The sequence below is a fragment of the Cydia strobilella genome, chromosome Z, assembly GCF_947568885.1.
Source record: "Cydia strobilella chromosome Z, ilCydStro3.1, whole genome shotgun sequence".
Classification (NCBI taxonomy): domain Eukaryota; kingdom Metazoa; phylum Arthropoda; class Insecta; order Lepidoptera; family Tortricidae; genus Cydia; species Cydia strobilella.
The window spans coordinates 31,531,009-31,556,943 of NC_086068.1; the positions used below are offsets into that span (position 1 = coordinate 31,531,009).

Genomic DNA, 25,935 nt, shown 5'->3' on the forward strand with positions numbered 1-25,935 from the left:
GCTGCTAATATTATATGTGGGTATATTAATATACCATTTTGCTAAATAAATAGGTAGTTCGCATGGCAGCCAGTGTTTTTCTTGAAGTAAAACACAAAAAATACTACAAAAATATGTAAACTAACAAAAAGCTTCGGTCATGCAAGTATTTATATAGGTACATAAATAATAAAATATCTAGGTTGTTGATATATTAAAAAAAATATTACAAAAACCTTACGATACGCGAAAAACATATAAAAGTAATATTTTTTTACCTTTTTGTAGCTGCAACAATTTTTGCCGTGGTGTCCATAAGTATTAAATTACACCGGTCATAATCTTTTCACTTGATTATTCTGTTTAATAAGTACCTTGCTTACGATAAAAACAATTACACTTTTGCTTAGTTAAAGCTCCTAAAACCTAGATTATCAGCACATAACTGTCAGAAGTAGAAACTTATTTCATTATTTTTTTATGTTGTAATCTATTTTTTATATTGTTCTAAGCATCAACAGTTTCCTTGCACGTTTTCACGAAAGCGCGGACGAGCGCGGACTGAAGTAAGACTTCTGAATTCCAAATCTCAACACCAATATATGTGTAACCGGTGGCAAAATAGCAAACTAATGGGCGAACCTTCATTCTGAAACATTTCGCGTAGGCGCTAGCGTAATAGGTAACGGTAAAATAAAGTTGGTTTCCCAGTATTCTGCTCTCTCGGCGTCGATGAAAGGCAGATTGTGGGAAAGCTATACAAATAGTTCAATTCGCTTCAGTTAGATGTCGCTGTATTCTACGAAACTATAAGTGTTGGCAAAGATAGATATAACTCCGTAATAGATGGATACAGTCTAAGAAAAAAACGTGCCTCGAAAATCAAGAAAATTTGATTCTCGTTCAGAGGGCGCTACTAGCTTTGGCCTACTGTCGTATAGATGGCGTTGACGGTTTCGTTTGTTATTTAACAATTTTAACGCATATCAGTGAAAGAACATGGGTCAAAATCATAAAAATAATTAATGCAAATAAAAAAAATCATTTATCGTATTTTTATAAACCTTCATTTTTAGTTTTAAAGTGTGTCGACAGATGGCAGTGAATTTACTGGGGTTACAAAATTTACTATGACAGTACCGCTCTAGTATAAGTTACTCTATGGTGTTGGTTTGAATTTTTTACAATTAAAAGACTAGATACAATGTATGGAAAGTGATTTAATTTCAACTATGTAAACGTACTCGTACCTTTATAAAAAGGTAGATACATATATAAAAATCTTTACTAAAGCCCTTCTTTCGTGTAAATAGTTGTGTACAGTTTGCAAAAAAAACGCATAAGCATAATAAGTTAGGTAAATATAAGTTGGACATATTAATAGAGTTACACCAAGATAAGTCTGTAACGATTTTGAATGCACACGCAGTGCAAGTGTTATTGTAAACTTCAAACTTCTATGAAATTATGATTTATAAAAAACGCTTGCACTGCGTGTGCTATCAAAATCATTGCAGACTTGTCTTGGTCTAACTCTAACTTACTCTACAGCATGAAGATTATAACCCATCAAAAACATTACATGTAAAAAGATGCAAGTCTCGCAACCCAGTTCTTTTACTACAAAAAAGTTTTGAGATGTAATGTGATACCAAGTCGGTTATTTTAGTCAGTGCCAGGGGGTGTTAAAACCGTAACAATATTAGATACTTAACTTTATTTTTTTTAATACATATAATGACTTGGCAATCGCACACAGTGCTTTACTTTGCTCAAACTGTATTGCATTATTAGGGCTAGCGCTATGTTCAATTTGGATTATTTCAAATATTTGACGAATTATTCTTATGTCATTATGTAGCCGTGCGATTGCCAAGTCATTATAAGTATTAAAAAAATACGTAATAAGTACGTAGTACGTAGTAAGTATCTATTGCAGTATTTTTAAGTTTTTATTGGACTAATACGCTAAAAACTAATTACGTTTCAAATTTGGAGCTCGTGGGTCTGCTAGAAGTACCTTAGAATTATGATGATCGTGAGTGAGTGTGTCAGTGACGAAACTAAGGAACTTTGACATGCAATAATTCTCAAACTATAAGTTCAAATTGAATGTTCTTGGGAACATATGTAAGCCATATCATGCCCTATATGTCACTGAAAATTCAGGGCTCTATCTTTAGCCAGCACAAAATTACAGGACGTCAAAAATGGCCTGAATGGCTTCGAGAAAAGGATGGTACAGTCACCAGCATAAATATATGACTGTGGGCAGCCGTGCAAAAATATCTGATCCTCCATTGGAGCCATAAGTATATGACGACATTAACTCCGTAAAAATATGTGATGCTTTTTGGCCAGCAAAAACATCGTTACTCTGTATCCGCATAAATATCGGATCCGGTCGTTTAAAAATATTTGATTACTTATAAAAATCATAATTATGTGAACACCGGCACCAATAACCGGCACAAATATATGACTGTGGGCAGCCGTGCAAAAATATCTGATCCTCCATTGGAGCCATAAGTATATGACGACACTACCTTGGTAAAAATATGTAATGCTTTGTGGCCGGCAAAAACATCGTTACTCTGTATCCGTATAAATATCGGATTGGGTCGCTTAAAAATAGTTGATTACTCATAAAAATTAAAAATTATGTGATTACTCTCACGGTATAAATATATATCAACTGTGAAAGGAAATACATCGGATGGCAGATGGACCGCCTATATATCTGACACGAAAATCAAAAATATGTAATCAACGTGCAAAATCGAACTATACCTGTTTAGTATAGAGCCGTAAATTGTATGAAGTTATTTGACAATTCACGAAAACAGTGCCGACTTGTCATTGTATATGTCTGTCTCACATGTTTTCATTAGCAAAATTAAATTGTGATTTTATGTGTGGTTTATTTAAAAATCAGGTATCCGAAGATGATCCGAAGCAAAGAATACAATACTCACTACTTTTAATAGATTTGTACAATTATTAATAAACCTCCTTCTTTACATAGCGTAAAAAGAAAGATAAATAAGTCAACTTCAATATGTCACATTACAAAAAATCTACTTCATTATTATCTTGCAGGGATAAACATAATAGTTAGGTACAAAACTCAATATAATGGCGACTTATCGAGTCGACGACCATTTGAAACATAGAATTGTATCCATGCACGAGGAAAATAAACCCGTTCATGAAATTATGGAAGTGTTGGGAGTTTCTGAAAGTTATTTTTTAGTTAATTACGCAAAACCTACTCAAAGAACTGTTATAGTGACTTTTCTTAATAATACATTGCTATAATTCTATTTTAGAGAAATACCGTGAAATTGTGGATTACACGATGGGAAGCAGAAGGCAATGTCGACCACCATAAAAGTTTAGGTCGTCCCCGTAAAACTACAGCCATTCAAGATCAAAATATTATTCGCTTATATCAAGAAAATCCTGTAACTTCAACGCTCGGAGTCGCAAATGATTATGGGATATCCCGCGATAGTGTCCGTCGAAGATTGAAAGCGGCTGGCTTAAGAAATCGAGTCCCTGCTCGAAAACCAGTGCTTCAAAGAAGACATAAGGACCTCAGACTCGATTTTGCGTATCAATATTTAAATTTTGATTTTAGGAACGTCGCGTTTCTAGATGAAAAAGTGTTTCAGTCAAGCATGGATGGTCGAGTGTCATTGTGGAGATTGAATAATACCCGTTATAATGAATTAAACGTGATAGAAAATAGAAGATCAGTGTAATATTGTAGGGGGAATCAATAACCGCCTGAACTGATTTACATGAAATCTACGTATACGTCTTGTGATTTAGTTGAAAATGATACTATACGACTTAGAACCTAATCTCAAAACATCCCCACCCCCCTACATCAAAAATCTGGGTAGCTACACTTCTTAAATACATCTTAGGAACACCAATGGTAAATATGCATCAAATTATGTACCTAAAAATATTTTCATAATGATAGAGGAAAATGGAAACTGCGTTTGCATGGACAAGCGGCCGTGCCCTTTCCTCTTAATAATGGTCACGAAGGTGGGTACTTTAAAAAAAAACATTTTTCAGTAAATGTCAAACGATTTGGGACTTATACACGTTACCATGCCTTCCCGAAAAAAATCGAATCTTTCGCGAAAGTCTCGCAATGCATTTAGGCTACAAGGGGCACGGTCTCAGGAGTCTGAGAAAGATCACGGTGAGAGACTCCGTGGCGCTCTAGCAAGGCAGGTCGCTTCGGTTTCGGCTGAAACGGCAAGCCAGCGCGAGTCTCGATTGTGATCCCAAGGACATCGTACGCAATACATATGTAGGCGCAGATCCTGACGGAGGGTGGCGCCGGAGAAGCCGTGTTCCTCCCGCGCATCCCCCTCATCCCGAGCAACTTCCCGTTCCGCTTCAAGCGCCTACAGGTCCCCGTGAGCGTCTGCTTCGCCATGACCATCAACAAGTCGTAGGGGCAGACGCTGCGCGCCGCCGGCGTCATGCTTAGACTGATTTGATTGGAGGACCGATTTGGATGATATTTGCCATGGACATGATTTGGATAGGTACAGTCAAGGATGCAAAAATACAAAAATGGTACTGTATCGTCTTATATACACCTACTACTCTATGTCGTTTAAATCACGTCAAAAATTTGAATAAGTGCGAAAAAATATTGATTTTGGAGTGTAGTTTTATTTAGTGGTACCTAATTGTAAAATGTTTTATCTGGACTAGCGTATCCATCTGTCAACTTTACTTCAAGTTCCGCCTCCAGGGGAGAGGGAGATAAATTAGGGGTGAATTAGCCACTTACTGACACAGACCGAATTCCACGCAGGCGAAGCCGCGGGCACAGCTAGTGGCAAATAAGTTTAATTATTAAAAAAATTTAAAACAAAAAGCACTAGTGCGGAATAGTGTTCTTTTCCGCACTAGTGCGAGAAAGTAGCACCATATGTACTGTAAAAAAAATGAAAACAAAAAGCACTAGTGCGGAAAAGTAGTACTTTCCGCATGATATGGCTCCGTAGGAAACGCATTTTTCGAGCACATGCATTGTAAAGTAAATAATCCGAACTAAAACCAAAATAAAAAGTCACTTTGTTTATTTTTATTGTCTTTAAGCGTCACAGTGGCAAATACCAACTCTCGAAAACAAACAGAGGTCATTTATTACGTACCTACTCGAAAGGGTCACACGGAAACGTGGAAACGTTTAGGATACGCATATACGTTTTGCGGCTCCACTTGAGCGTCTGAATTTTTTCGAGGGTCATCGAAACGAAATCTGTACCTTACTCGTATATCGAAAAAGTTTTTTTTGTCGAACATTAAAAATTCAGCAATATGGTACAATAATACAAACGGTATATTCATATTCCATTAAAGTGGCGTCATTTATTTAAATTATTAATTAAATTAGGTTAAGCTAGTAAATTAGAAGGGAATAAAAGATATGGCGTGACGCGCGAAACTTGCGACAGAAGATTTATGGTCATTGTGCGGGTTGAAAATTCTACTTATCACGTCGGTCGGTTATATCAATAGCAAATTTATACTAAAATTATACTGCTGTTGTATGCAGAGTAACGATATACAATTAAATGAAATTTCATGTTTACATTTTTTCTATCAAGCCTATTTTCACCTAGCAAAGTTTTGCTTGGGGTCTGCCCTTGCAAATTAAAATGCCTGATAATTTGTGTAAACAATCAAGTATATGCTCAAATGGAATGATTGCTATTAGACTTTATCCAGGCGCTATTCTTACTCTAGCTGCGGTTACTAAGTCCTCGCAGACGATGTCACGAACAAAAGGTAGTTCAATATAAAAACCACAATTTTGCATTAGCCTCCTCACACAAAAGTAAAATGTCAGTACCTACTAAAAATTATTGTTATTATTAAAAAAAAAAATAGCCCGCTTGTGGCGAGCTGTTGGGGAGTGACGACCCCACGGAGCCGATGTGCTCCAGAGAGTCGGTCAGGGTCTCCGTCTCCGGCGTGTCTACGTCGGTCGGAGTGGACCCCAAGGGGACCCGCAGGACTCTCAGCTCTGGCTTGCCTTCATTGGCCGTCCAGAGGGGAGTCGTAAGAGCTATATGCTCCAGCGGTGTTTCACGAAATAACACTCAATAGATGGCGTTGACGCGCGGTAGGCGAGCGCCGGCAACTATAACGCGTTTTGAACGCAGAGAAGAATAATCTTGATCGTTGTCGATTTCAATAGCAAGTAACATAATTTTTATTGTTATAGGCTATAGCCGCTCTTTTATTTTATTTTATATGCATAGTAGTAGTAATTTCAGTTTATTATGTTAAGAAAATATACATACTTGTACCCAGTTCGGAATTTAAAATTTCGGAATAATGGCAATTCGGAATTCGTGATTTCAAAAATCGTAATTGTAAAATTCGGTGTTTGTCACCATCGGAATTGTTATAATCGGAATTATGTGGTTCGGAATTTGCATAATTCGGCTTTTCGGCTTTTCGGAAATATAAATCTTCGTGATTTTCATCATTCGTAATTACGACAGTCGGAATTTTGATAGGTCGAGCATTTAAAAATCGGAATAATAAAATTCGGCATTCTGAAATTCGGCATAACATTTTTCGGAATTATGTAGTGTACCCCACAGCAACTACCCCCACCACTTTCGCGCTTGTGCATATATATATTTATGCATAGCATATATTTGTGTTCAGGACATCATACTGAATGTATAGGTACTGATACCAAATACGAGTATGTCCATATTTGCGACGACATGAACGAAAAGTAACCTAAAGCCTGTTTCGCTAAGCCACTAATATTTATATTATAAAATCCTAGGCGGCGGTATGGAAGGATAAGCAGCTACACGGGCGGTTCTACAAGGCCCTCATGGGACCCGTTGTAGACCTGCCCGCGTCGGTGAACTGGCTCGGAGAAACCGAGGGTTTGTTTGTGCAATTGCGGACGAAGTTATCATGACGAATAACTACCGGAGATATATCCTGAAGGACGGTACGGTCGACATTTGTCGGGAATGCCGCCGTCCCGGAGAGTCACTCATGTGGTTCGATCAAGGGTCTTGGGTAATTTTGAACACGGCGCGTATAGTACGTCGGTTCCTCACTCTGCGGCCCTGACCACCGGCAGCTTGGGCCCTGCCCGCTGCTGGCGGCACCCTAGGTTAGGTTTTATATAATGTGTTTATATGTATTTATTTTTTTATTTTACTTTTATATACATATTGTAAAACTCCTTACCTAAGAAGGAAAATAAATAAAGGAATTAAATAACATACTAAAAATAAAATAACGCAGGTGCCTTCTTCAAAATTTACATATGTGTAACTCGTGCAAAGGTCGAAGCTCTAAAAGCCTTGAGAGTGCTTCTTAACGCAACTGTAGCAATTAGTGAACACCTACGCTATGACCTACATTCATAAGCACATTCAGAAAATATGGACCTACCTACTATAAAACAAAATAAACAATCCCAGTTTAAAGAATTTCCGAAAATGTTACTTTTGGCTTGCATATCTATTTAAATTAAAAAATCTATTTTTTGGTGCAATGTTATTTTCTTGTTTTGACTAATAAATCTGTGATATACATTTCACCACTCTAACCACAGCGAAATCAGAAGACGTGGTGTGGCTGGGGCCTGGGGAGGATTATGCAAGTTTCATAGTAAAAAAACCGGCCAAGTGTGAGTCGGACTCGCGCACCGAGTGTTCCGTACTTTTTTAGTATTTGTTGTTATAGCGGCAACATAGTACAGTCAGCGTCAGAGAAAAGGAACCCCCTAGTTTTAAAACATTAATCTTTGCATCCGGATACTTACACGCCAAGTTCATAATATCAAATCTAACAAAATATTAATTTCGTAAAGTAAAGGATTCCCCAGTGTTTTTGTATTTTTTCCGAGTCCCATCTCAGACCTGCGTCGGGGATCGAACCCGATTTCCCTCTGGCCGTTTAAGTAGTAAGTAGCACTGTTAGCCGCTTGGCTATCGAGACGCTACTTCACTTAGTGAAACTAATTAGTTCTTTAACGCGTAGATATCTGCATGGACCATGGTAGATGTTAGATGTTAGGTGTGATAGTGGGTTAGACAGGAAAAATTCCCGAAAAAATTTAAATTATTATTAAATATTTAGTTGTATATCATTTGCTTGCATGCTGTCGCGAATATCGCGAATCGGCTAATAGCTGCCAACGTCATGGAGTAGATGGCGCTCGTAGCCACGTTTAAGTAAAATAACCGCTTCTAGCTTGTTGTGATTTTTGAGGGTAAGACAAGAGGGTATACGCGCGAACGACAGTTAGAAAAGGAGTATGTGTGCGAACAAAGCTACGGGAAGAGTGATATTTGCTTTAGGATCTATTCAAGAACTTTCCTATGGTGTTATTAGAATAATGAGGTGTCTCTTGTAGATTGTGACTAACATTCATTGTGAAATCAGTATTCAGAGTGTCAACAGTGATCCGAGGGAATTGTTCATGGCTAATGTAAGTGAAGTTCAATCATAATTATACGAAGGGTTTCGTCCCAAGATATTAGTAATTTAGAATTATAGAACACATTGTAGTTACGAGAAAGTGTAACCACTCATCATATGAACTTAAGGTAAACTTAGTGTGCGGAAAGGGGTCGCTATAAGGGGAGGTTGGAGGCGACTATGAAGCCCAAGTAACCAGATGGATAATCAGGTGTAACTCATGTTATACGTAGGTAACAAATTAGGACACCAGCAATGAATTATCCTCATCTCACTAACGTCCAGGCCTCGTATAGGTATGTAGTATGTTTACATATCGTTTTTCCAGTATCAGTAAAGGCATCAGCTCATTCAGTAAAGGTATCAGCTCATTCGATAGGTTAATAACTATAGTGAGCTTGACGACATGGTGGAGATGCTGGGAATTATTATGCACTCACTGTTATCATCATCAAATGTAAAATGTAACATATGTTTCTCTCTAACAGATGAAAAGTCAATTTTCTTACGCATGTACAGTCAACAATACTATTAGCTTAGCACCTTTGCATACTAATTTCTAAGCAGGGGGTAGTTTTTCTCTGCAGCTGACTGTACAATTAAAGTGCTACATCTTTTGGCTTGTTCAGGTCAATTTAATGTTTCATTTCAGGCATGAAGCCCATAATATTTATGTAATCCTTTTCTTGCAAAAAGGCGTTAAGCAGGCGAATATGTTAGTAGTTAACCAGAACATATAGGCAATTAAGTACCTACATTTTATTGAACATTCTTGCTCTTTGATCTTTGATATACAAGAGATTGCAAATGTCAGTAGGTATAAAAAAAATATAGTTTATAAAAAGTAGGTACCTAACAAAATACAAACACTTTCTTGGTATATTATTTAAATGCAAAATACAGTGAAACCTGGATAACTGAGATTTCAAGGGATCTGCGAATTAGTCTCACTTAAACAGGTATTCCACTTACACAGTTTTCTCAGATATCCAGATTGAAGAAAAAAATGTGTCTCATATAAAGAAGGTCTCAAAAATACAGGTTAGTTCAGTTATACCTAGAGGTGAGGTAATTAAATGAAACAACCGTTTTTTGTAAATATTAAACAAACAGTTGTAATCTTTATATATAGGTAATCACAAAAAGGTAACAAATCAACAAAAATAATCAAGTTTCCGTTTGTTGTACACAGAAGCGAATCACTCAAAGAAATCTGTCATTTTAGTTTATCTTTGGAAACCATCAGCACTAAGATGTTTTCAATGCAATAAATTATATCAAATATATACTTATTTCATCGCGTGTCTAGCCACTCAAAATCGGATATTGACTGTTGTATTTCACGTATTGATGAAGGCTTAAGGCTTCGTTTCCGCATATTTCAAATATGTACTCATCTCATTATGCACAATAAGCCGAAGTCCGAAATTTGCGAGTAGACTAAGAACGAAACGGAAATTTATTTTCGTCCTACATAAGTCTTAGTTAAAGAGGTTCAAAGTTGACAGCATCTCAGTAACAGAGGTTAATACAATATACAATTCAAGAAAAACAAGATAACAAAAAGTCTTTAAAACATAGTCTCAGTTAACGTAAACATTACTATGCAGATTCAACATTTCTATGTTATAAGAATGAGAGAGTGGCAAAGATTATCACATCAGAAAAGATCATCTACATACCTACTAAAAGGTATCAGGAAGCATTTGTAATTAGACATGGTGAACGCCCCTGTTATGGGTGTGGCATCAGGTTTGGTATGTTTACCATGAATCCTGTAAGACAGGTGTATCATCAGTTTTTAAGCAATAACTTGGTAATATTTCACCTTCAACACGAGCCATGGAACAGCTCAAATCTCACATTTCATTATGTTGAAACCAATTACCTACATGTTTCATTAAAGCAGTAGAAACTTTACACTTAATCCGCAATAATTCAATATAAACTGAAATATCAAAGAAAAAGTGAAGAAGCCCTCCAATGGCAATATTTGATAAAAAACAACTTGATTTTTCCCAAAGTTGTGAATAATCAAATTGTTCTCTTAAATGTCATATGATTGGTACCGCGCGTTACCATACCTGCTCATATTACCTAACAAATTTAAGTTGAAAAGGAAGAAATTTAGGTGTTTGTTATGGTTATGTTTACACGAACATGGTTTAATTTTCATATTTATCATTGATTATGTAGTTGACAAGTTTTTTTGCTTGTTTAGATTTCTTTGATAAAATCCTGCACTAATAAACATTTACGACTTTTGAATTAAAATTTGCTGGTCGATTTGTGAACCAGCATGAATCCTTTCAAACAGCGACTTTATCACCTGAGCTACAAGATTCAAATTATGCAGTTGATCAACAATTTAACATTACTAATTACATATGTTTAGAAATAGGGTTCCTAGTGATAATTATGACTTCTATGACCTTGCAATTTTGTTTGTGACGTTGCAGGAATTAAGATCACTATCTCACATTCATTGTTCTGTGTGGCCAAATAGTTAATAGTATCAAATTTAAAGTTTATTTATCATGCGGGTAGCGGGTTGATATTATGACTTGGCAACTGTTGTTGCTTAGCTGACAAACCAGTTTAGGTCTGACCTCAGATCTGGTATATTTTCTATTACTTCGGGATCTAGTTAAATTAGTGATATACAATATTTTGTGAATTAGATCGCCTAATCATGATGTTCTGTGCCAAGTTCATTCTTACCGGATTGCGTGCTTTTCTATAACATGCATTGCTTGCATAATACCCGCTTCATCCAAATTATCAGCTCAGCCCTGATTTAACTAGTCGTGCGCGCAAGTGTGGTGAATTCAAAAACAAAATATATTGCGCGTCTTTATATGAGACGAATGTATCATGCTTAATATGTTAGGTATAGGAACCAGATTCAACAATATATCGTTTCTTATACTTATATGATCCGTACCTACATATTCTTTTAGAATGAAAAAAAATTTGTTTTATGTACAAATATTTATGTTTTAAACAATACAGTACAAATAAACTTTATTAAACTATGGTGCACAACAGGCGGTCTTATCGTTAAAGAGCGATATCTTCCAGACAAGCAAACCAGGCCATTATAATCGTATCTTTTGCGCATCCATATTTTCACTGAACTAAAATCAGAACCATTTAGTTTAATTCGAAATTCGAATTTTACCCTTTCAACTCGTTTGAAGGACTAGAACAACTCATATCATAAGAGAAGTAATATGGAATTTCATGCCTCGACGTTGTTTGTTGTTACAGTCGTAAAGAATTGTACCTAACGAATTGGTTTCTTAGAAGTTGGTATCATTTAGTTGTAGTAACCTGTAATGTGCCCGAGTAAAAATGCAGGAGGCAATTGAAATCAGATTACAATTTGATGTCATATGTACAATGCACATGGCTACCCAAACTCAAAGGACCAGAACCATCACTGGGACTCAATCAGTATCGCGCAGCCATTCCGACTAATGGCACCAGCAAACGGCCAAAAAATGGATTTAACAGTAGTAACATAGGTACTAATTGGCATGCATGATATTTCTGCTATGAAATGGTTGAAGGGATTGTAAACGCATTAATTGTTTTTAAATAATATTCACTTTATGGATTGCGTTTAATCAGCGTTACATTAAGGTTTCAAAAGGTTTTCTCTTGATGTAGCACAGCACAGTATCTCGATTTATTCCCAATTAACATTCCAATCTAGAGATTCTTATATGAGAATCAGTAATATCAACTTGGATAACAGTATTTCATTATTATTGAACCATTGATTCTTGATTCTTAGTGTGGAAAGTTCATAGATTAGCGATTAGATAAAGATTAACGAAACTTCTGAATTGTGTAAAATGAAAAGGAAAATGAAAATATTTATTGATAACAATTGTTACATGTTGTTGTTGTTGTTGTATAAAGGTATAAGGCTTCAAATGGAAGACATACTGATTGAATAGGCTAGTGATTTCTATATTATCTGCTAAATGATTTAGATACTTCTAAGTACACAATACATACTTATACTTTTACTTAGTTTTACTTTTACTTACTGATAAATAGGAAAGTGGTAGATAATTTAAGGTGGTAGATATTTGTTAAATGAATTGGAACCGAGTAATACATAAATGAATTAATGTCGCCTACCCAATCGAGTATACTTGTCGTAGATGTACATACAAGTATACGAACCTATAGGTATATACGGAGAGGTTGGAAGTGCTATTGAACTCTGACCTAAATAGTGATATAGTGGCTTTTACGGAGCATTGGTTGACCGATGATAAAATTGCATGCATACATTTAGATGGCTATTAACTTCGGTTACCGCGATAGTTACTCATGAAATAAAACTATGAAAACGGATTATATCGCGTATATTGAATTTATAATACATCCCGACGTTTCGAACTCTTTACAGCGTTTTTTATCGCGTATATATATATATCTTTACTTGAAAAATAATTATAGTGTATAACTAGCCTTATGAACCGATTTTGCATGTACAACCAGCCTTAAAGTTTGTAGTCTATGATTGTTCATTATTTTAGTATGTGGGTATTTTTGCATTTTGTAATTTTTCCTCAGTCACCCGTTGACCACGAACGCTGTAAAGAGTTCGAAACGTCGGGATGTATTATAAATTCAATATACGCGATATAATCCGTTTTCATAGTTTTATTTCATAGATGGCTATTATTATATAAAAGGCAATCAAGGAATTTTTATTACACAAGTGCTATTATTCGTTAAATGATTTTTTAATGATAATTTGGAATAAATTGGATTTCGTAATAATAATGTGAAAATGTTATATTAATATTTTGATAATTTTATGATAAATTATAATTTAATATAATTTAAGCTGGTGAACAATGTATAGCTGTTAAGATATAATTTAGACTAAGTATTATTGTTAAGTAACAATGTAGCTATGCCCTAACGGGTGTATGTTGTAACCTAAGATATAAATAAGACATGTATGCAAAAAATTATATGAATATTATTATGAATATTTAGGGTTCCGTTTTTTCCTTTTGAGGTACGGAACCCTAAAAATTACAATTTGTGACACTTTCCGGGCGAAGGGGCCACGTAAAAATGGCAATATGTCCGCGCATGTTAGAAAACTTTATTTTTAACCGACTTCAAGATTTCAAAAGGAGGTTATCAATTCGGTTGTATGCTTTTTTTTATGTTTGTTACTCCATAACTCCGTCATTTCTGGACCGATTTTGAAAATTCTTTTTTTGATTGTAAGTATATACAAACAGATTGGTCCCGTTTTTGTCAAAACGCAGTTCTGATGATGGGATCCATGAGGAATCGAGGGAACTCCTCAAATGTTAAAGGCTTACATATAGTGATTTTAGTATTTTCATCAACAAATCCAGCATTTCCATTTTAAAAAGTGACATTTGATGAAGTGGAACTGCTGATGATGATCAGAAAGGAACTCTTTAATGACGCATAGTTTACGTTTGGCGATTTGTCCTCTTCTTTATGTTTGTTAAGCAACTTAAGTTTTTAAGGCATATTTTTGTCAAGCTTGAGTTCTGATGATGAGACCCATGAGGAACCGAGGGAACTCTTCAAATGTGAAATGCATAAATATTGTGATTTTTGTATTTTTATCAACTAATCCAGCATTTACATTTAAAAAAGTGACATTTGATTAAGTGGAACTGCTGATGATGATCAGAATGGAATTTGTTCTCTTCCTTATGGACCTAGACCCAAACTTGGACCCGGACTCGGACCCGGACCCGGGTCTGGACATGGACCCCAACTCGGATCCGGACCCGGACCGAACTCTGACCCAAACTTGGACCCGGACAGCCGGACACGGACCCGGACTCGGATCCGGACCTAGACCCGGACCCGGAAATGCTACTAGAAAAGTGGGTTAGGTTAGGTTAGAACTGTGACCTTTTTTTTTTACTAGCCTAATTTAGTGTCCCACTGCTGGGCAAAGGCCTCCCCTCGTTTCCTCCACTCGACCCTCGAGGCCGAAAAAGAGATGGCGGGACGACTTAGACGCATTTTATCTGGATTCGCGGGACACTACAAACGACAGGGTCGAGTGACCCTTACAGAAACGAAATGCTATCAGAAAAGTAGGTTAGGTTAGGTTAGAACTGCGACCCTTACAAAAACGAAATGCTACTAGAAAAGTGGGTGGTTTTACCACCTTTTCTACATTATTAGGCAATATTATAATAATTAGGCAATTAGGCAAAATTAGTCAAAAGATGGATTAGGATAATTACGCAAAATATGGTGTGTATTTCATTTCATTGTCTGGAATCTAAGAGTGCACCATCAACAATAAGTAAACTTTCAGCGGCATCCCCCATTGAAGTCGGTTTTTTTTTCTTAAAAATTATTTATTTTTCAAATGAAGCTTTCTCAAACATAAGTGGAAATATTGTCATTATTTTCGTAATAATAGGCTGCGCTAAAGCGCGTCAGAACCAAATCATCTTTCTGCAGTTATTTAGTCTTTGGCCACAAAAACTCCAATTTTATTGCTCTTCGGTTCAGCACAAGCATACAGAGTATAGATCGAATCATATCAACTGAGCTAATACACTTACCTGTACTAACCATGGCATTGTATTATTACAATACTATCTGCTTTTGTTCTTGTAGCCGCCAACTAGTTACTTACAAAATAAGTTAGAAGGGCATTGCATGTATATTAAATTTTACACCTTATTCCTTGTTGAATGGGGTTAAAATGGTCTAAAAACATGTTGTAACAAATGGTTTTCTACAGAGTGCATTCGTTTTGGATTTCGACGGTTGTGAAATGCAAATAAAGTTATGTTAGCCATTATTTAGTTAGAGTATTTTGTAGCATATTGTTAAAAATAGAGTCGTTAATCTATACTAACATTTCAAGGCGGTTATAATCTGCTTTTACTACGAGGTAGTTATCCTAATTTGTGGTTTACCACTCAATGGCATTGTATTCTTGAGACTCTTTGAGTAAACAGGTAAGTGCATTAGCTCAATTGATATGATTCCATCTATACAAGGAAGGCACGGAGCGACGAGCGACACGGCCTCCTCGTCTCAAAGCTAGCACACGACTGCCGGCCACGCTTTTTTTGAGTTACGCACGAAATGTCGAATAATATTAGATTTCTTTAAAAAAATATTATTTTTTAACATTATGAAACGTTGCATTTGTAGTGCCTGTTAAAACATTTATTTTAGTTTAAAAATAACTTTAATCGAATAAACCGTTTAGCAGATATAAGCAAAGTTAGTCGCAAAACGTGTAAAAACTTAGCCAAGACAAGTAGCTCTACTACTGAAGTTTATAATCTTAAATAATGAAACTTTCCTCTACCTGCTCTATTATTGAATCTTTGGAAAGTAATACTGAATTTTAGTAAAAAGGATCTATACTATAGGGGTGAAGTATAAAATAAACAAGATTGTGAATACTAACGAATTTGATTTATTGCATTTAAATTGATTAAGTTTGTAAGATATATTAATTCAAAATTTTACAAACTCTATATCCAATTAAGTCTGGTAAGGACTACATTGGATACACCGCCTTGATTGCTAGGGCCAAACCTAAGTCAGGAAAACAAGGCGGAACAAAAACCTGACTGCACAAGTTTAACCTATACACAAACATAATAAAATATGTCATAGTAAGAATTAAAACCTATTAATACATAAGAAAATATGGCAAGATCATCTAGTGGTAGGTAAGGACTAACATCATGACAAGTAATAACCAAAGCTCTCTGAGGTGTGAGACATGTTACACGATAAGATAAGATCTGAAATATGTTCCAACAAGCACAATACATCATAAATATTGCCTAATAAATAAGCTTCAAGAAATGGGAAATAACAGCTAACGCTCCTAAAGTAAAGTAAAATTAACACATGTCCATAGAATACAACGCTATTTTAAATTATTTAAATCAATAAGAATTGGTTAAATCCTATCACAGTTATTAAATATTATTACTAATACGACTATTATAAACCCTACCTTCTTCCTATAAAATGCTATTGTGGGATACTTCTAAATTAAAATAAGAAGGTGCCTGAAATTTATGCAGACAATCTAAAATAATTGAATGTGTTTCAGTCAAAATGTTCAGATATGAAAATAGGTTGTAACACGATCTATTAATAATATATAAGATTAACTAATACATTCAGATGTAATATATAACGATACGTTAGTTTATGGTGTGCCTGACGTATTTATGAATACGTCAGGATCGGTGGGTGAAGTCTGGCTTCGAAGGGTTTTATTATTTTAGTTAAGTATGTTGTAGAATAAAATAGCTGCTTGCAGTCAATTATAAGGCAACCTTTTGAATCTCATAAAACTATCATGCATACGCCGCACTATGGACCACTCCTTATATGTCGAGCCGCAAGTCTCTACGAGAATATTTCCATAGGTATGTCACTAGGACTTGCACCGTCTGCAATACCTTCTAAGCCCGTCGCTTAAATGGAATATTTCACGTAATGGTTTATACTATCGAGTACAGAAACCGAGACATATCTAGTAAGTAATTGACATGAGTGCCCAATAACGACCATATACAAGACAATGATATAAGCGTTGCCCCTATTATCATGAGATCAGCCATTTCATTACACATTTTATATGCACATAGGTACATCACTCGAAGGGTAAAATACAACTGTTACTTAAAGGCCAGGTGGATTAGGGTTACCTTTCATTACCTTTACCTTTACCCAATAAAGTAGTCAAAAGCCAAGCATTCACAGTACAGGATTATATCCAGGTTGAATCATACTAAAAAGATCACTTATAATCTAAGTTGTTCTCATTACTGAGCTTACCTAAGTAAGACCCAATAAGGATTCAGTTACCTATGAAGGGCAATGGGGTAAACGCGCCCCCACCAATAATCTGTATCATTGTTGACTCCGATACATAACCATCTCATCCTATAAATGTATATAGTCCTATCAGTATTAATATATAAAGGAGTCTTTAATGGCTTGTACCAGCAAACGACAAACACAGATTTCTCGTCAGGGAGGTGAATAGACGTCTTATAAAAATCTATAAGGATATATGCGTCTTTTATACGCATCCAGACAGATTTCGATAAGCAGCAATTTGGCGCTCCAAGATGCACGAACCTCTATGTGAGGGGAGGTGGGTAAACGTATTGCATGAATCATAAGATTAATACAATCAATATACTTAGCTTAGCTCCACTGAACGTGCTACAACACTGAAGCAATCCCTTTCCAAAGATCGACTTCAGTGGGTGTGACCAAAGGTGGGCCACCCTTCATAGAAACGAATGAACGGGCCCTATAGTAAAACACAAGGTCGTATTTCATCAACCTGGGATAAAACCATCGCTTAGCGATATTTAAAATTATTGAATTCTGGGTAGTCAAGAACCTTTTTGTCATAACTGGAAAACTCAGTTGACAGTAATTCCAGATATAACTAAATACCTCATACCTCATTGCTAAAACAGCCACATGTACTTATAACCATTGTGACCGGTTTTAACAACTACCATTGGTTAGTAAATAAATATAAAAGGATTTCAATTGGACGTAAACCAAAATGGAAGTTACTATGTACTATGTACACTAGTCAAATTGACTTGATTCAATATGACAGATGAATTTAGGGCAAGTATAAAATATTGGCTAAATATAGGTCAAACTATATACCAAATGATCAAAATATACACCCACAATAGCAATTTATGGCTCTTGAACTTATAGAGCAGATAGTTGCTTGCAAATCACTCAGATTCAAAGTTAAAGTATAAAATGTAAGACCATAAGAAATATACCAATCTGTTTACCGAATATTATCAGTAGTGATAGATAACGATACTTAGCAATGTAACTGCAATGATACAATGATTCGCAATCAACTAAAGCTGAACCAGTTGTATAAAGTTATATATTCAGTATTTATGTACCTATAGTACTCATGAATTTTCGCATCAACATTGAATACGTAATATAATAAGATAGGTGTGTCTAGAATTTGTAAACTCCTATATTAAATTATGAATGTATAATCACAACATTAAATAGGTATCAATTATCACACAGATGGCTTCACCTGATTTCATAGAGACCTCACATTGTCATAGATCATTTACATTCAGCTAAATCATCTCAAATTGTCATAAGAATCATAGACTAAACCAATAATAAACGTCAAGAACTAAAATCCGTGCCTACATTCTAAACCTGAATCCGTAAGAGTATTTCCACCTATTTATATAATTAACCCGCAAAGGTATAACAATAAAATTAAATGGCAAACGTACTACATAATTCTGCCTACAGATAATGACGTCATCCCATAATAAATCAATAATAGTATTCAACCACTTTAGTACGCCAACATAATTATTTAAACGACGAACAATAATATTTTAGGCAAATACATGAATATGGTCTACATCACCGTTTAGGTAGATTCTGCTTGGCAGAGTTCCGACGCTATCACATCGTGATGAGTAGTCGCCGTAGCAGTGAGGTTGATCAGGTTCGCAGGTGATGTTGCTCAGGGATACCCTTCAAAGCCGCCAATGGGAAAAGGCTCGCCCGCATCCGCTCGTAGCCGGAAATTAGAAAATACATAGTGTTTAACAAAGTATTGTAGCAATCGTTGAAGTAGGTACCTAATTTTAATTGAACTAAAACATTTATGCAATATGGAAAATATTAAGTTAATGATTTACAAGGACAAAGACAAATAGGCATTTATAGAGAAACATTTCAACTGTAAAAGCTATAATTTGAGAGGTTTAATTGGAATTGCAAGTATATTCTATACCATTAACGAACTGAAATAATGAAGGTTAAGGGTCAACTCACTGACGTACCTACCGAAATTAGTATATAAGCAACTATGACGTGACTAGAAATAGCCTATAAATTATGGCTACAAAATAATACACTATTAACCTGTTAATATAATGTCCTAAATAAATACCATACGCACTAATAAATAAAACAATGACTGGATTTTAAAGTATGAGTCTGGTAAATACCAGTCTCTAAATTAGACAGGGAATGTTATTTATTAATTAAAATAGCATAATTGAACATTGACACTACCCAGATAACTCAGCATAAATTAACAGGTATTTCTGAACTTCATTCCCAAAACAAGATATTTTAAGATTAGTCACTCGAACTTGGTTGCTAATTAAAACAAACATGGCGGTATACCCATACAACGCGCACATATAGTTACACAACCAAATTTGCAAATAAACAACCAATTATTTATTGAATTATTGTTATAAGGTAAATTATGTAGGCAAAGTATTATAACGCACTCAACCTACCAAACCACATTATTAATCCGAATTATGCAACTCACTAACACTCAAATATGAAAGCATAAGATATAATTACTATATATGTAAATATGTCGAATCAAAATTGAAATAAGGTTAAATCAGAACCAACGCACCATTTCGACTAGCTTCGGCCATCTAGCCTATGGGTTAAGCTTCGCCTGGGTCGCGAGGATGCTCTGGAAAACTGGAGCCTGGAGCCCTTAGGAGCCATTGGCTGGACTAGACGCTCCTCGTACGTGAACCGAGAATTTGAGAAATACACAATTTAAGTTATATGTTAAAACAAACCATAATCCAAACCACCTACAACGTTTATTAATTTTACGCCTAATCTATTTATGGAAGTTATAATTCAATTAAGGGTACCTACTAAGCAATCTAATTATACGGTGATATATTTACAATAATGTAGGTCTGTTAATGATATGAAGGCAAACGAGCAGGCGTATCGTCTACAACACCAGATATACTGCAGCCGCGTTGACGGCCCTTAGGATGGAAGTACGCCCCTACACACAGTCTTGTTGTCCAAAATCACTATCACGAGCAAGCTTGTTTATTTACATACATGTACGACTAAAGATTCACAGGTCAACAAATACTATCTAATTACCAATACTTAGGTGTCCTATACTCACAGTCTACACAAAACACTGATAAAACTAGTTTGATATAACCACACTCAAGCCTTTTCACGATTAAGAATTTATAGATCAAATGAAACAAAACATATTAAACTCAAATTCATCAAACTGCCTTAATTGCTAAAAATAACACAAACGTCCTACGTTAACCTCGAATGCAAGTTATTATTATTTTTTCCACAATCCACCGTACAATGCGCCAACTACCCGCAATTGACACATCACAACTCATAAACCGTAATAATATTATAGATGCTAAAGGGTGTCTGTCTGTCTGTTATCTCTTCACGCTTAAACCGCGGAACCGAGATTTAGTTGAAATTTGGTATTGAGATAGTTTGGGCCTCGGGGAAGAACATAGGGTAGCTTTTATCTCTAAAATCATCCTTTAAAGGGGTGAAAAGGGGCCTGGAAGTTTGTATGGAGAATCGATAAAAAAACCAGATCAGGTAAAAAATAAGATAATTACTAACTCCACGCAAATAAATTAGTATGTTGAATTATCGTACATGTATGACCACAATATGTATGCAGGTACTTTCGTGATGTAAAATAACTCACAAACCATTTAACATATTGAATTAACATACCGTGGCAGAATATTGTTTGGCTGCTGACCCGTTATGGTTTGATGTAGTTCTTCATGCCCACGGTCCTGGTGAAGCTCCGACAGCTTGCCGCCCTCGTCGCAGCGTCGTGGCAGTCGTAGATCTACACGCCCGTAGCTCTGGTACACCATGATTTGTTGTAGGAGCGTCACGCCCATTGTTGCCACTCATTTCCACGTCTTGTACTACTAGAAGATGGCAGCCATTATACGCATCTGTGAACAAGCTCAAACACGTGGTTTATCTTACAACTAGCACTCACTGATCTCCTTTGACACGACGCTCTGCCGATGGAAAAAGCCTCGAATCCTCCTTACGGTCACTTAAATAACCTCGCTCCCCGCTTCCATGAGAACCCCTAACAACCGCCGTGTTAATCCAATTCCCTATTGGTTCAACCAAAATCAAGAGATCTGATTGGATAACCTATATTATCCTTGCATGTCATTGGTTGTCTTTATTCCCGCGTATTTTGATTCACCTGCCTTACAGCAGATGGCGTCTCTAAAGACAACATGAATAAATTAAAAAGCTAAAAAGTTTAGTGTATTTAATTAATTAAACAATAAATGTATTTCAGCGATTTATATTATGAATTATTTATTTATTTATGTATGTATTTAGGGTAGTAACGCGTGAATCAAAACTAACCTACCTACTGGTTCACTCTCAACGTACTAGATGGCGCCCGACTTGTATCGAATCGTAACTGATTCAATAGTTCCGAGAGGGTAAGTAAATGAGTGTAGATGTCAGTCTGTTACAAACGGCCTGTCGTAATGTTCCTTTTATGGGGAAACTATAAGTCACAGAGAAAAAGTCAAACGTTAGGAATGTTGTACATAAAATCAAAGATTGATATAACTCCGTAATAGATGGATACAGTCTAAGGAAAAAACGTGCCTCGAAAATCACGAAAATTTGATTCTCGATCAGATGGCGCCACTAGTTTTGGCCTACACTCGTATAGAGGGCGTTGAGTGTTTCGTTTGTTATTTATAATTTTAACGCATACCAGTAAAAGAACATGGGTCAAAATCATATAAAAATAATTAATGCAAATAAAAAAATCATTTATCCATATCTAAATACATTTTATCGTATTTTTATAAATATTTATTTTTAGTTTTAAAGTGTGTCGACAGATGGCAGTGAATTTACTGGGGTTACAAAATTTACTATGACAGTACCGCTCTAGTATAAGTTACTCTATGATAAAATGTAAATTAATATATTTTTTTTTTTATAATTTTTTGTTGAACCGTTAAGCAGATACGAGTATATACTCTAGAAAGTAAGACTAGCGCCTAAAAGTTTTGCCATGTCCGTCTGTTTGTCCGTACGCGGCTTTGCTCTGTGATCGTTTGTGCTAGAACGCTGCAATTTGGCATTGGCATTATTTTGCATGGATACATAAATCAATTATGGCGAGAAAGTGGTAAAATAAAAAATAAAAAACGAAAAAAATCCTTAGGATTTTTAGGAAAAAAAAAAACATCCTCACTTACGTGTAGGGGAGGTACACGTAAGTGAGGATGTTTTTTTTCACTTTATCCCTATACTGTGTGCTATGCTATGCTAATTATGCCATCTAGTTTCCTTAAAGCTGAACGCCGAAATTCTTAATATAATTTCGTACATATGGGAAACGAAAATGTCTATTCCTAAAACTTCCTTTATTTCTTGTAACATTTTCAATTTCCGAGAACTTTTTAACTTTTTAAAACTTTCTGCATTTTGCACATCAGCTCTGTATTTAAGTACTGCATAGTAAAAAGTAGTTAAACACGCCCTCTTCCTTCGAGAGTTAGAAACGCTTTCTTTTATAAAGGTTCAATTAGTCGCCATCTACCGACCTCTTTGCGCAAACACGTTCGCACTGCCTGGCGAGTGTGTAGCAGGATTCTTAATGTTGATGAAATACGATAGGTGGCCTGATTAATAGGTGCAACCAGACACCACATAGTATTAGGTCTCCCGGGTGGCATTCGACGCATAATGCCATAAATGCAAAATAAATTTGTCGTTTCGCGTTCCTATTGAAAAAAAAAAACCCAACGCCAAATACGCTTTATGCCAAAAAAATACGCTTAACGCCGAAAACGCAGAATGACACAAACGTTTACATATAATCATTATGTATTAATAACAGAGGAATTTACTTTTTAGGACAGTGTAACTTATAATTAATATACGGCCGTATTCGAATAATGCTTATGAGATGTCACAGCGATACGATACCGATCTGTCAGTGTCAAAAGTGACGTTTTAGGTTAAAGAAATGTCACTTTTGACACTAACAGATCGTTATAGTAACGCTGTGACATCTTGCATTGTTCGAATCCGGCCGGCTAGTCGTTTATAAAAAAAAAAACATTATTTACTTATAGCCACGAAGGCATGATAACAACATCAACAACACCTTAAATAATAGGAAAATAATAGAAAAATAACATATAAAGTATAAGGTAGGTATTGTACGTGTATTCGCCTTAGATACGTAACGTATATATAACATGCAACACCAGGTACTGAAAACCTCAGAACCCTGAACTGATTTTGTAAATTCTGAATCGGTATATATATTTTTTGGAAGTAAAAGTTATTCGTATGTAATTGTTCTGTTCACACTAAACTTTTACTCAATATGTATTTCGTGAACTGTTTCTGTCAGCTCATCGGCTGTCTAAGGGGGCCCACTGACTATCAGTCCGCCGGACGAAATCGGCCTGTCAGTTACAACAAAAATTTGACAGTTACGAATAACTGACAGGTTGACACTTAGACCAGGCACAGTAAAATATTTGTAAAAAAAATACGTGCATTAATAAGTACTACTTATAAGTAGGTAATGAAACAGATTCTACTCTCGATTCTGAACAAACTGTTTTCAGGTTTTTAATGGCTTGTGTCACGTCATACAAATTGATCAGTGACACTTGACATAGTAAAATGTATTAAATTAATAGCTTGTTTGAATAAACGGTATCAATGTAGGTTCCGAATACTGATTAACTTTTGTCCACCCCAAGCTAAGAAGGCCCATATTTCGTAGTTCATGATGTTATGAGTTTAAAAAAATGCTGATATTGAAATGTAAAGTATGGAGTTTTTACATTCGGCACACATCAACGCCATGTGTTCCCACGACTGTTACCTGTCCTGTTTTGAAAGTATCAAACTCAACTTTATAGGCCAGGAAATGAATGCCCAAAAAAGCTATAGAGGGAAATGCTTGGAACACATTCGTAGCTTTGTTTGGACTAGTTAGGAGGTGAACATATCAAAAGTCCCCGGCCGTAACCCTGGTGCTGGGTTATTAAATCTATCCTATGTACTGTCCCGGGACTCAAACCATCTCTACACCAAATTTCAACGAAATCGGTTCAGGGGTTTAAGCGTGAAGGTAAGTTTAAAAAAAAAAAACATTTTTTTAAATTTTGTTTTTACTTTGGAAAGGTGTCAATGTTGATACCATAAATGAATTCAGCACCCCCGATTTATACGAAAACGTTACCAAACCCGGCCTAGCAGCTTCTCTGATGTAGATAATCAAGATAAAAAGGAGAGCCCTAAATAAACCTTCAAGAGCGGATATCTCATAAACTATACAAGATATCGAAAATCTTGACTTAATAAACCTCATAACAAATTCAATCACTTTTCATTTTGTATAATGCCGTCCGTTAATGGCCATGTCGTTCAGACGCATAGTTTCCGAGATATAAACGAAAAACCGAAAAATGGAACCTTTAAACCCCACTCTCCCCTCCAGCACCAGGGTTACGGCCGGGGACTTTTGATATGTTGACCGTTTACCTCCTAACTAGTCCAAACAAAGCTACGAAGTCAAAAATTGTGTTCCTAGCATTTCCCTCTATACCTTCTTATTGCTTGGCCTATATATTTAATCCTGGCCAACGTAATTGCTAAAGTTGGAGCACAAAACCTTGTTCGCGGGACTTGCGATTTACTGTCAAGCGTTTTGAAACTTGTGTAACGAATTTGCGACCTTTTTATTGGCCAATGAGAGAGATAGTTTGCATATTTACTATACACCGTGTTTTTATTATTTCCGTTAATTTGAAGGGTGCATTCCTGAGCTTAAGTCGAGTAACTTTCACAGACACCGCTATTCTAATTAACTCAATTTCGGAGATAATCAATAAATAAAAAATCTGATAAGGCTACTACGAGCGTGTACACTTGCCTTTTGGCCTGTTTACACATTGATTAGTGTTTAGTACGAGTTTATACACTATATTGCTATTAAACTTAAGTAATAAGTACAGTCCGTTAATTCTGAGAATGACCTTCGGATTTAAGAAAGATACATCGGGTATCGACGGTAACATGCGAAGGTGATACTGCTGTTCTGCTTTCTTATTAACTCACAAAAAGTTTTAAACTAACCGCAAAAAGTTAATGATACTTAGTGTCTCAATGTAAAATAAGCACTAATTTAATGACATTATGCTTAATATTCGGTTGATGACTATATTGCGATTTGACTTTTTGTCATAATCTAAATAAAATAGAATCAGAATTTGAAATTCGTCCGGAGGTAATTTAGGCCAGGAAATAAATGCCCAAAAAAAGGTATCGAGGGAAATGAACACAATTTTTAACTTCGTAGCTTTGTTTGGACTTGTTAGGAGATGAACATATCAAAAGTCCCCGGCCATAACCCTGGTGCTGGGGGGAGAGGGGGGTTTGAAGGTTACATTTTTCGGTTTTTCGATTATATCTCGGAAACTATGCGTCTGAGCGACTTGGCCACTTATACAAAATGAAAAGAGATTTAATTTGTTACAAGTTTTATTCAGT

At 35.8% G+C, this 25,935-nt stretch overlaps 2 protein-coding genes and 1 long non-coding RNA gene across 3 annotated transcripts in view; all 3 read right to left on the reverse strand.

The window, feature by feature from the left end:
• Nucleotides 1-757, reverse strand: part of LOC134754469 (neuroligin-4, Y-linked-like) — a 114,384-nt gene extending 113,627 nt beyond the window's left edge. Inside the window, exon 1 of the mRNA XM_063690802.1 lies at nucleotides 258-757. The gene's annotated coding sequence lies outside the window, so the exon portion shown is untranslated. The remainder of the gene's footprint in view (nucleotides 1-257) is intronic.
• The window catches only part of LOC134754504 (uncharacterized), a 579,708-nt gene that overhangs the window by 387,134 nt on the left and 166,639 nt on the right, over nucleotides 1-25,935 (reverse strand). The gene's annotated exons all lie outside the window — the stretch shown is intronic.
• LOC134754351 (inactive ubiquitin carboxyl-terminal hydrolase MINDY-4B) overlaps nucleotides 1-25,935 on the reverse strand; it is a 209,799-nt gene that overhangs the window by 65,050 nt on the left and 118,814 nt on the right. The gene's annotated exons all lie outside the window — the stretch shown is intronic.